Source organism: Chamaea fasciata, unplaced genomic scaffold (assembly GCF_029207755.1).
Source record: "Chamaea fasciata isolate MVZ Bird 193981 ecotype frontalis unplaced genomic scaffold, bChaFas1.0.hap1 SCAF_4, whole genome shotgun sequence".
Lineage (NCBI taxonomy): Eukaryota > Metazoa > Chordata > Aves > Passeriformes > Sylviidae > Chamaea > Chamaea fasciata.
The window spans coordinates 1,746,525-1,759,577 of record NW_027094089.1 but is presented as its reverse complement, the minus strand read 5'-3'; the positions used below and the strand labels follow the sequence as shown (position 1 = coordinate 1,759,577).

General features: G+C 41.3%; 1 long non-coding RNA gene across 1 annotated transcript in view; it reads right to left on the bottom strand.

The window, feature by feature from the left end:
• Nucleotides 1-428: 428 nt before the first annotated feature.
• The window catches only part of LOC136288748 (uncharacterized), a 46,104-nt gene continuing 33,479 nt past the window's right edge, over nucleotides 429-13,053 (bottom strand). Inside the window, exon 7 of the long non-coding RNA XR_010720566.1 lies at nucleotides 429-3,585. This is a non-coding gene — a long non-coding RNA (uncharacterized lncRNA). The remainder of the gene's footprint in view (nucleotides 3,586-13,053) is intronic.

The following is a 13,053-nucleotide window of genomic DNA, read 5'->3' as shown; positions in this document are numbered from 1 at the left end:
AAGCACAGCTCCTTCCACTGATCCATGCTCTTTCCCATGATCCATGCATCTGCACTGCACAGTTCCTAACTAGAACATCCTCATGAGGACTGTGGCAATTAGGAATTAATCTTTGAAACAGGAAAATATTTTCCACCAACCTATCAAATCCTGAACGTGAACTAGTCAATAGGTAGAGAGAGTTATTTTGATGGCCCCTCTGTTCCTGTTTGCCCTTCTCAGGATATAGCTAGCACAGAAGAAAATCATGGATCCAGGAATCAGCCAAGTCACTCCTCTTACAGAAATTGAAATTTCTGTCCCTACAGTGTAAAAAACATGAGAGGAAGGAGTGCATACTCTTGGGTTTTCATCCCAAATCATTTAGGGATATTAGGAATTATACTGTAAAATCATTGGGACTGGAAACACATGAGCATTCTCTGCAGTGGACCTTACTGACTAATAATCTTCCTTTACCTGAGATGCAATATAACATTAATAATACAGCTTTGTTGATAAACAAAATCATAACAAATATGTCCATGTACTGAAATAACAGGGAAAATGACGCTTGTGCATATGGAGTAAAGCAGACATGCATTGCAATTTATATCTCAGCACTGTTACTGCCCAGAGAAATGTACTTATATTTAATCCAGCTCTGGTGCACATGACAAGCATTCTGCAGCTGTCAGTGATGTTATGTACTGTAAACTCCAAACAACCATTGTAAAACTGTACTCATTATAAGAAGTAAAATACGGTACCTGAACCTTAACTGAAATATTAAGAATAAAAATGGATAACATGCATCTTGTTTGCTGAGCAATTATTCCAAGGAGGAGACTGATTGCATGTTTTGCCTCACTGACTGAGTGGCAGAACAGGTATTTGCATGCAGTGTCTCTGACCTGAGAGAAAATGTCAGAAACTTTTTAAGTTTTATAAGGAGAAATAAAAGGTTCTTTGTGGTTTTTTTTTTTTTTTTTTTTTTTGCTTTAACTATAAGGTAAAATTCTATTGTCTGTGTTATTTCTTAGAAAAAGAAGAATCTCAGAAAATTTAAATGTAATTTATTGAATTAGAATTCTGTATAATAAACTTGAACATGATCCATTTTTTGAATGTGTATGAGGCTTTATTGATAGGGCTGTTAATGAAAACCCTGACTCTGTGTAATGGGCATGTAGATGATGCAGTAGTGTTTAGTTTTACGGAAATCTTTGGATCTAGAATGCTTGAACTGCTTAGGTTTTATGTGTGCGGAAAATGCATGAAACACTTCACTTTTCCCTGTGTGGAATTCTGGGCTTCCATCTACTTCTCAGCCATCAGCAGCGTGTACCAGACAAGCTCTGTGCATATCCCCGTGCTGGCAGCCTGATTTCATAAAGTCAAGGAATTATTTGGGGTGGCAGATCCAAAGAAAAAAAATAAAGATCATCAAGTTCCAATCACCTTGCCATGGGCAGGGACACCTTCTACCAGATCAGCTTTGTCAGAGCCTCATCCAACTTTGCTTTGAACATTTCCAGGCATGGGGCACCTGCAACCTGTCTGGGTAACTTGCCTCACCACCCTCACAGTAAGAATTTTTTTCCTAAAAATCTAATCTACATCTTCCCTCCTTCAGCTAAAAGCCTTTTTCCTACCACTACATGCCTTTACAAAAAGTTCCTCTCCAGTATTCTTATACATCCTTTCCTTCAGCCTCTCCTTTGAAGAGCCCTCTTGTCTAGGCAAAAGTGTTGAGACAGTGTGTTCTCCCCAGGAATCAGGATGAATTGGGACAAAGAGCATCTTAACTGTACAGTTTCAATGGCAATGCACCCTGAAGCCTTTAAAGTTACTTTGGCAAAGCTTCAAAAGCTAGAAATATAAACCCCCCAAAATGGCATAACAACAGCTGATTTAAAGGATTGCCTATTGCTCCCCATGAGATCTAAATTCTACTGAATTCAATAGTGACTTTTCTTGTGGAAAATGTTTCGGACTTTTTGTAAACTTAACCCCAAACGTGCTTCAAATCAGGACCATTTTACCCAGGGTCAGATAGTGTGAGGCAACTTTCCTTCTGCTCCTTGAAAAGGACTGTTCACATCTGAAGGAGCAAAACCATTGAAAGCAGGAGAGAAAAGCATATTTCCAGTGTTCACTCTCTTCCAAACCAGCGAGATGGAGCTGGCAGATTATGGTGGGAGTGTTCATCTTGTGGCCAGTGTCTCACATGCCATCTGCAAGCTGGCTGCTGTCTCCATGGCAATGGGCAGCTCAGCTTCTAACTTTTCAACATGCAGAAAAGGAAATCACATTATTTCCTACTTGATGTAATGGCTGTCTGGTTGGACGTTCATAGCTAATAAACAAAAAGCTTTAGGTCAGGTGTTTCCTGGCAGCTAATGGCCACCTGTGCTAAAAGCTGCCAGTTGTTGCAGTAATTCCTCAGATGATAGAAAATGGTCTTTACGTCAGTCATTGTGGCATCAATGCAAAAGTTTTCCTTCACATGTAATCAGCTTTACGACACTAATGCCACTTCTGAGTGAAAACAGGAGTTGCCTGGTAAGTAGAGAAATGCAGTGTACACAGCCAAACTGGTACTTGCAGAGAAAAGATCCAACTTGTGTGAACTGCCAAGCACCAGTGAAAGGAAGAAATAGCATTATTTTTCTTGAAAGACTGCACTATATCCTTTACAACTTGGACTTTCTCTGAGGAGCCTGGGAAGAGGGAAGCACAGGACCCCACTTCAACACATTCATTCCACTTCTACAAAACTATGGATAAAGTATGTTTCCTGCCAGGATGTGAGAAGCCATAAAAAAGCAAAAGCCTTCCTGGCAGGCAGTGTATGATGTTGGTAAGTGCACAAGTATGAATTTGTACTCAGAAGACATTAAAATGACTAGGGTCATGTAAGTGTTCACAGTTGCCTGAACCACGTTTCTGGCTGTACCATTTTGTAGTGATAACATCTCATAAGAGCCCTGAGCTTGGTACACATCAAAAGGAATCTATTTTCAAGCTTTATTTCGTGCCTAATCTTTGCTCTCCCATGCAATCTATAAATGGCAATTGATTTGTACATGGATGAGAATTTGTAATAAAGAATTGCAGGAATACGTTCTTTCTTCTCCAAACAACTTTCTTCTGCCTTGGTGAGGAAAATGTTGCACTTAAATTGAGCAGTATACTTAACAGAGGCACAGTGTGGTGGAACTTCCAAGCTCTGACTAACCAGAAGATTAGAAAAGAGGATCATAACCAGCACTCCAGCAATTTTTAAATCTGTGTGCTGATCGTTGCTATTGAATTCAGAAGCTATTTATGCCTCAAAAAAATGCACATTGCGCTTGCAACGTGGACCAGATACTGGAAAGAAGATACTTCCTGTGACCTCTACAGCTGTTTGACAATTAGTGGTTGCAGAAAAGCCAGGAGAAACCACTGGGTCTGGCATGTGTCTGTGTCATCTGAGCTGAGTGCTGGAGGAGACCCCCTCAGTTAGAACAATGATTTTCAGCTGTATCTTCCAAACAGACATCCAGGCTTACATGTCCTTGTGTCCCCAGGAGGAGGCAGCAGCAAAGCAGGGCAGGTGTGCTGTACAGAGAAAAGAGAAAGGCAATTCACTTATTTCTCCTGGTTCATGCTTCTCCTCAAAAAAAGTCCACAGAGATTCTTTTCCACAAATAGAGGTAGTGCTGATTATTTGCGTTAATAGGCAGCTAGTGTCCTCAGGCAACCACTGAAGGACATGGGATTCAATGGGAATTTTATAAAAATTATATATTTTTATAATATATAATATTATGTATATTTATAATTTTTATAAAATATAATTATGTATTTTATAAAAATATAACACCATCAGTCTGGGATGCAGAAGATGCCTTGGGAAGGTGAGGAACCCACCAGTCCTACAGTTTAGATACCATATGTCTGCCTAAAACAACCCCAGAAAATACAGGATGCTACTACTGGCCCTACCTGCACAGTATAATATTCATCATTTACGTGCACGTGTGAAAGGAAGAAGGAGGGCCAGTGTCACAGCAGGCAGTGGTGGTCAGGGTGGTCAGTGCTGGGATGTCCCCAGAGAAGTGTCCTGAAAAAGACATACCTGGTCTCACAGGCATGTCTGCAACAGCCTAGTGATTCCTGTTCAGTCTAGTGATTTCAGCTCAGCCCAGTGATTCCAGCTCAGTTGTGAGCTGAGCCTTCAGGGTGGCACAAAAGGAGAGACGGGGTCTCAGTCTGGAGGTTCCTCAGAGCCTTTATTCTGCTGCTTCCTCAAAAGGCTCCAGAGGCAAAGAATCAGAGAACCATCGAGAGCAGGGACTTATATAGGAAAGCCAGGGGGTGGGGTTACACAACTTGGCCAATGGGGTTGACGATTGAGAAATGAACCAATGAGGGGAAGGATCGAAAATGGACCAATCAGGTAGGGTAAAAAGGAATAAGTAGGGAAAGAGCCAATGAGGTATAAATGATTAACATATCAACCACAAAGCCTCATGGGGGGAACATACTTGCTAACCCTGAGGGTGAGAACATCTCCCAAGGTTTCTCCCTTAGGGTACCCACCACATCCTTGGACCCTAAGGGTTGCTCTCTCTCCAAGGGAGAGTGTCTACATTACTGACTGGCCTACCAGCCTCCACAGGCCAGCAAGGATAGAAGTCATGAAGGATGGAGAAGACAATCATATCAGCACTACTCCTTGATCTCAGGCCTCTTCTCTAGATCTAACAGTTTCTTTATCATTTAAATAAATGCACGAGTATTCACTTGCATTTTAGCCAAAGGTGATATAGCAGGCAAAAGCCTTCCATCTGAGAGTTTTGAGCAGCAAAGGAGTGGTCTTTATTTTTGTATACAGAACGGTAGGTCCAAAAAAAGAGGAACAATCATGGGAGAAAAAAGGGAACAGAATGATGAGGTAGCCACACAGGCTGATGGGAAACAGCAGGTAATTTGAGAAGAATTTCATTACACAGGGCAAATTAAAAGATGGAACTTGCAAAAAGAAGTGAATAAAATGACAGTGATGAAAGAATTAGAAAATAAATAAATTAATTAAAAGGCAGAGGTAGATGGAAGTAAAATATTGCTTTCATCACCTAGTGCAAAATGTGTATTAATGTTTCAATAAAGGAACTAAGGGTGAAAGAACAACATCATACCATAATTTTAAATTAATCAGAGATCTCTTGCAGCAAATTCACATACATATATATGTATATAATGTTGGTGTATGTAACAAATACGTGGAAATCCACTCCCACTGCAGAAATTCCTTTCAGATTTATCAACTTCTGCAGAATTGCTTCAGTCTGTCTTGTCCTTATTAACAAGACAGACACTTATTAACAGTGTCTCTAATGCTCTGTTTCTGAGGTGAAAATGGAAAGGGGAACAGCATGTGAATCATAATGTCTTTCGAAATCTGCTGATGGCCTGAAGAAACACTAGAAAGGTACAAACTAGCTGCATTCTGACATCTGAAGTTAATAGTCTGCATCTTATTAGAAATAAGTACAATATAAAATTAAATATAATACCCCATTATTATGAGATTTACTGAATGCATAATTAAACTACTAAAGAATTTCTCTATCTGCCACACTGCTTTGCAAACTCCAGAAGATTCTTTATGAAGACAGAAGAGGCTGCAAGTGGAATGGATTTGATACCTGCCTGCTTACCAGACAAAGTCTGGCAATTTTTGTCATTGTGCAGTGTAGTGTACATAGATACATAGATATCTTCTTAGTATAGATACACCCATTGGAAACCGTGATCTTGAAAAGACAGAGTCACACATTTCTGCAAACTCACACTCCTTGTGTCCTTTAGGGTGATGAACCAGATACCTTTGCAGGGAGATTTTAAAATACAGAGAAACCTACTCAGACATGACATCTGGTTTTGTTTCCTCCACACAAAAAAAACCAAACAAAAAACAAAAAACCCCCAACACCCCCCCCCCCAAAAAAAAAAGGGATTGAAAAGGTCATCTAATGGAGGTTTATATCATCCCACTGACAAAATGATTGAACCAAATTATAACAGTTATTACGAAAGTATGAGGTGAAGAAGTGTCAATGTTGTGTAAAAGACCTATGTGCAAGTTATTCAAAGTGGAAATTTTGACTGAAAAAGTAACTATGGAAGGAACATAAATTCTCAGAAGTGCTTAGTGGTAACTGGACTTCATGTACCTCTTAACTAAAAAAAGCTCAGGCCATGCAAAAGTTCTTCTCATGAACATCTTACAAATGAACTTATCCAAGGAGAAGAAAAGGAGTGCACCTGCAAAAAAGTAATTCCTGCAATTGAGACATTTGGGTTTATTCTATGTGAAGACAGAGGTGGTTGGGCCATCTGTGCTGCACAAATAAAAATCAATCCTAAAGTGCAAGAATCCGACAGCACCTTTAAAAAAGAAAGTCTTTTTATTCTTTGGAGACCAAAGCTGGCCTCAAGCTGTATAACCTAATAAGTATCATGCACTACCTAATGGGCAAAATTGTGAATGAAAATCTGAAAATCCTTCAAGTCACTGTGCAGTGTTTCTAGTAGCACGAACATCCTTCTTTTTTCCTATCACAAATTGATAGCATCAATTTCCCAAAGAAAAGTAAGTAATGAGTCATTTTGAACAGCAGGTAATGGCAGTACTGGCCTTTATTCTCACTTGTGCCAAAATCCCTTTCACACCAACCTGGGAGACTAGAGAGTCCTAAAAGCAGCACTTCACCAGGTGCTGAGCAACCTTAATGAACATGAAAATCAAACCCATTACTTGAGAGAGGGTATAACAAAGTGTCTGGATGCCAATAACCATCACACAGGTGCCCCACTCTCTGGGAGACAGAAAGAGACTCATCAAAGTAACTAGGAAGGGAAATTATTCCATTAGCTGCAGAAATCAGGGAAAACCACTTCCAAGAAAGGTGGCACTCTGTACTTGGAAGGAAGGAGAGCCTCTCTCCCTCTCTGCAGTTGGTTCTGCAGACAGTAAAAGGTTGTGGGGGAAAAAAAGAGAAAGAATAAAGGAAAGAATGGGTCTTTCTAAAGCTTGAGCACTCCTCATCTGAAGGATCTACTAACTCTGCAAGATAGTGCCTTGAGCAGGCAAGTGCATCTAAAGATTACTGGAGAGAAGGAGAGGAGAAGATAAAAGAAACAAAGAAGATAAAAGTTGAGAAAATATTACTAGAGGGGATCATAAAGCTAGAGGGGAGAAAGAATCAAAAGTAAAAGGGAGAAAAATGAAAATTAAAAAAGCCAAACCCATAAACAAATAATCCTACAGACTTAAACCAGATGTCTCTAATAGGACTTTGTGCTACAGTGCAGTACAAATCTGAGCCTAAGAGAAAACAAAAACAATACACATGGGAATACTTTCTCTTTCAAATCGTCCTTGTTTGTTACATGTCCTGATTTTACTTCTAAAAAGGGAAACTCTCTGGCTGAGAAAAAGCCTTAAACATTTCTCGACATTGCCATTTACTTTCTCATCTCACATTCCCATTATTGGAGTGTTTTCACTTTGGCTATTGATGTTTTCTCTATCATCAAGCAGCTGCACTGAATGTATCACCTGGGTGGTAGTGACACCCAAAATGCACAGGAATCTCAGAAGAGTATTTCCCATAATAAAGGCACATAGGTATCCTGCACCTCTTGCACTGAAACACTTTGGTTATGCCTTACGCCCAGAGCACAAGGGCAGTAATCCTGGGTAGCTTCAGGAATGCTTTACTAACTGGAAGCTCTGCTGTTCCCTGCAGTCTCCACTGAACCAAGACTGGCTCTGGTCATGCTTCAACACCCTGCTCCACTGCTTGGCTCTACCTACACAGGGGGAAGGTTATTTCAGCCCTGCAGGTTCCTCCAGAGAGAGTGTTCCCAGCCTCTGCCTGGGAAAGATCCATGTCTGACCTTGGAAAGTGCAGCACCCTTCTCCTGTGCTGATTTCCTATTTCTAGGGGTGGCCCAATGCCATGTTTTTTATTCTAGGAGTGATATTCCCCACCTTTGCGAAGGACAGGCATTTAACAGACCATGTGCCTATAGTCTTCTCATGGTCTACCGTGCTCCTGACATACCTCCTATGACATTTTAGCTCCTTTTCCCTCAGATTCAGTGAAGCAACTCATGTGTCTGATCTCAAAATCTTGACACAATATAAAGGGATAGAAAAGGTTGCAAGCTAAAGGGGAATTCTACGTATTTCTGAAATGGTAGAAGCTATTGTTTTGCATAATGCCTACCCAGTTGATGCAGCAGATGGAAGAAGGGAAAGCAGGTTACATGCCTACAGTGTTAGTGCACTGACAGGCTTTGCTCTGCCAACTACCTAAATGACTTGCCATGCCTTTGTTAGAGTGGTTTCTGAGAGGATGTGAAATTGCAGTTTAGACTGTGATTTATGAGTGCTTTTCATGTCAGAAGAGTGTGCTGAAGCACAAGTTTATCTGCAGGTACCAGCCCTTGACTTATAAAATAATTGTTTTGTAAAAAGCAAAATGTTTATCATTTGGATATAAAAGTAAGCCTTGATCAGAATCTCCTAGTAAGAAGCACCTTGAAAAATCACATTATTTGTATAATCATGTTATTTGCCACTCCGTGACTGTAAAACAAAGAAAATCCAAATAAAATTTCTCTGCTTTATTTGCTTCCAAATTAATTTCACCAGTTGCTATTTTATGACCTCATATTCTCAGCTTTCACACCAGAACTTGTGAGACTGGGGCATCTTAATTTCATTGATGCATACTTAAGATCAGATCTAGGAACATCGGAAACTAGGTGTTGAGTTCCTGCAAGCATGTGCCTCTTAAGGACACTCCTGGGAATGCTGAACCTGAACAGTCAATACTGCTTTCAGTTCCACTGGGAATCCTGGGCTGGATTTGAAGAACCAACATTTTTGAAATCTGCAGTTTACCACCAAAGTCAGATTTTTCTGTAAAATATGCATGATCCATGGACTTGTACCTGTTTCACTTCAGGCCACACATAAAAAAAAAATATTCTACAGTATTTCCTAATACAAATCAATAATTACTTCAGCAAACCTTTTAATTTCAAAGACAGATATAAGATTAGGGAGGGACAAAGCTGCATGAAATGGGCTGAGAAACAGAGTTTACAGCAGAGTAGCCGAACACACACTAATATTAATATACTGTTGGTTTATACCTGACAGACTTTGTAGCTATGCACATAAAACAAACCAAATTTAAAGCTGTGAAGCTCTAACTAGCCAAGGGCCAAGCTGTTTTACAATTGTCTTGCTAAATATTTTCTAAAAAACACCCCACTCATTTCAAATCTTGACAAGTCTACGTACAGCTAACTTAAACAAGAAGAAAATGGTTTTACCCACCTTGAATTTCTGCTTCCCAGGAACCCCACATCCTTTCCAGTGTCCTGTCCCATAATCACACCTACCCTTTCCCTTCTCTAGGCTGTGGCCCCTATTCTAGCTGACTACCACAGTGCACTACAACAGGTAGAGGAGCCTCATCCCCATCCAAGGGGTGGTAGTGCAGACATGGGGATGCAGCTGCAGGGCCTTAGGTCCAATCTCTGCTGTCACATCTGCTGGTTATTGCCCATGATGCCTTAAGTTTTATCTTTCATGTTTTTCAGATTCTGTGCTGCCTAGGGGTGTAGTTCTGAGCCTCATATTAAGTGCTGGTAAGCTCTCTTCACAGAGTAGGCAGACAAAACAAATTCTTTTCCGGATGAACACCAAGGACAACTTTCAGGCCCAAAAGCACAAACAAGGGTGGGCTGCAGGCAGGAACAAGAAGAATGGGACCTCACAACTTGGAACTGTAATTGGACAATTAAACCCCAACATGCAAATGGACCAAAACTTCTAAAAATGTAAGTCCTCGTGACTGGTCAGCCATTTTGTGACCATTTTGGGTCCACCTTGGGTGTAGCCCTGGTCAGGCTCTTGTCCTGCCCAAGGTGTATCCTAGAGGCCTTTCAACAAATACCAACTTTATTCTCTAACTCAGTCCAGTCTCTGTTTCAGGCCAGCCTTCCCAAGGCATCACTCAGAACAAGGACTTGCAAACTCCATGATGAGGCTCCTTGTCTGAGTTGTTAAGATTTTTGTGCTTCCCACAATGAAAACAGATTAACAGGTAAATGGGCTTTTCATCCCATCCCAAAACATGTTTATCAGCATGTTCATACACGATCTGTGTGAAGAAGCAGGGAGATGAAGGTTGCTTCAACTTGTCCCAGTAAGTTTCAGTTGTTCTGGTGCATTTTGGATGCAGCAAAAACACTTGTACATCTTTCACCCGCACCTCAGTAAACTGCTGTTCATTTCAATTATACACTCCTTTTGTGAGATTAGCTGAACAATTACAAAGAAATCTGTGCTTGCCTGGAGTCAAGATCACCCACTAGCACTGAAATGGGGGTTTGGTAGGTACCATTGCCTGCTTCACCACAAGAGAAGCATGACCCAAGGACTCAGTGCCTTCTGTCTCGCTTGCTCACAACCACCATTTCCTCCTCCCTTTCTAGATCTCTGCTGTCAATCCACATCACCTGACGGCAACCGTGACAAATTGCCACCCTGGGACAAGGGGCTCTGTTGCCCCAACTTTGCCTGCTTTTTAGAGTTTGCATTTTGTTCTCACACAGCTTCAAGAAAACAATGTATATTTTTAGAATTTATCCTTTAGTTTACATATTTCTCCTCTGGGAGGAGAAAGGTGACTGATGGTGGTCTTCACCAAGGAGGTCAAAGAGGTGGCAACCTATGTAGCCAATCTTGTGCCTTCTGAAAGAATTGTATATAAGATGGGGTCAGAAAATTAAATATAGAACTTTCCTGCTGACCTTCTTGCTGCCTGCCTCATTCTTTCGTGTCCGTACCGGTGACAGGGCTCAGGCATTTCATCAAGGGTGGTAATATACAATGGCCTCTCCCCTCGCCTTTTGTATTTCCCTCACATTACTATTGCCTGCACTGATGCTTTCCATGTCTGCCCTTTCATCTGCACTACTGTCAGCCTTTGCTGACATGGTACCAGCCACACCCCTCCCGAAGCCAGGGCACCAGGTGACTAACCCTTCCTCTCAAGCTGTCCTTGTCAGGGATTTTAAATTCTAATTAAGCATAGCTTCATCAGTTTTCCCACCAGTGAAGGTGCTGTGGCACCAGGAGGTAGGTAGACAATTATAGGGAAGAAATTCATCCTAATTCTGATCCCTTGAAAACACTGCTCCTGTTTTCACTATGCGTCACATCTAGCTCCTTTGTGTGTGTTTTTAAGATGTCCCCCTAAATAAAAAACAAAAACCTCTGGGATTAAATCATCCTGCTTTTGCAATCCTTCAGCTGCCGTACTGCCACTGAAGTCAGCAGGTCACACTTCTTTATTCCCACACAGCAACTCAGCAGCAACAACCGAGCCAAATGAAGCTTCCCTAATCATTTGTTTTCTGTGGTCTAACACCTGCCAAGCATTTGACCACAGATCTTGGGCTTGTGTCTACAGCCTCCAGGACCCTGAGTTGACTTGCCTCCAGCTACTAGCTGAGACTGCAGCAGCTCAGCTGGCATGGGCAGCACAGGCACTGTGCACCCATTTCACTGAGGACATAGGCACAATAAATTCCTGTTGATCTTTTTATAGGTCTTAGGAGAAAGGGGAATCCACTGAGCAACTGATTTGTTTTTGCAAAAATATGTAACAGTTCTTTCTGTCATTTTTGTTGCATTTCCTAAATAATGATATTTCCATTTAGGGACATGTATAGAAACACTGACATATTGAAGGTGCTTCTGGAAAACAGGAGACCTAGAATAGACATTTTGAAAGGCACATCAATCTGCCAAATGTATGAAGATGAACTGTGAAGGAGTAAGCCATTTTAAACTGATTTTAAATAGTTTCAAAGTCAATGGAGCATACTGCAAAAATCAGCCCTCTAGCTTTATAAGCACGAGGTTCTCCATCACCTCCACCCTGGCTTGCACAGAGCATGGCTCAGTCTTTCCTTGAATGAAGCCAAATTAGAAATTTCACACCAAGAGCAACTAAGGCACTTCTGCCCCAAATCAGTCCAGGAGATGGGAGCAGAGAAAGCCCAAAGCAAAAACTCCACCACCCTGAAATGTACATGCTGTGTATGTGGGTCCTTGGCACCAGCTGTTTCATTTTGTAGAACCTCTCTTGGAGCAGAAGAAGCAGTCTACAGCATCACACAATGCAAACACAGCTTATTTCAACCTATTCCATTATTCTGGAAGCTTAGAGTATAAACTGAGCAGTGCAGGAGCAACCCTTAGCATCTGCTTTCCACGTGGGGAGATACAGATAGCTCCACATCTTGTATCACTACTACCATTTACTAGAATAGCATCCAGAGGCCCTTGAGTGGGATTAGTACCAATATAGGTACTGCTTGGACTTAATAAAGTAGCCCCTAACTCAAATAACAAAGAAAAAATGTATACTGAGGTACAGCCTATTTGCAAAAGGAGCAAGACAGAGGTTACTGCTGTGGTTATACACTTTTACATAAATGGGGTCACAAGTGAAAAATTCCTTTGGTCTCATTCTCACCCAGATTCATGTTTACCACTAAACTGCAAATCTGGCAGTGTTAGCTGATCTCAGCTGAAGCCAGCCCTGAGAATGCAAAAATGCTGGAGGTCAGGAGCCAGGTGGGATGGAAAAGTGGGCAGGGAAACCTCTTCCAGCCTTCCTCTGCCAGCTGCTGCTTCTGAAAGCCTCTGCCAGGAGACCCATGCCTTTCCTAGCTCTAAATCCACCCCTGACAGCAACTGAATGTCTTTGATTTGTATGAATAAATTTCAAAATGTCCTGTGATTACAGCTTCATAATATTCTGGAAGCAGATGGCAGGCACAGATGACACTGACAGTAGTTGTAAGTGCAAATAGGAGGTGGCAGAGAGGAGTGAGGAAAGACAGAGTTAGTTTAGGAAAACTACGAAAGAAAAAGAGCTATTACTTTGAAGATGCAACCAAATAATGAAAGCAGGTAGAGAGGAT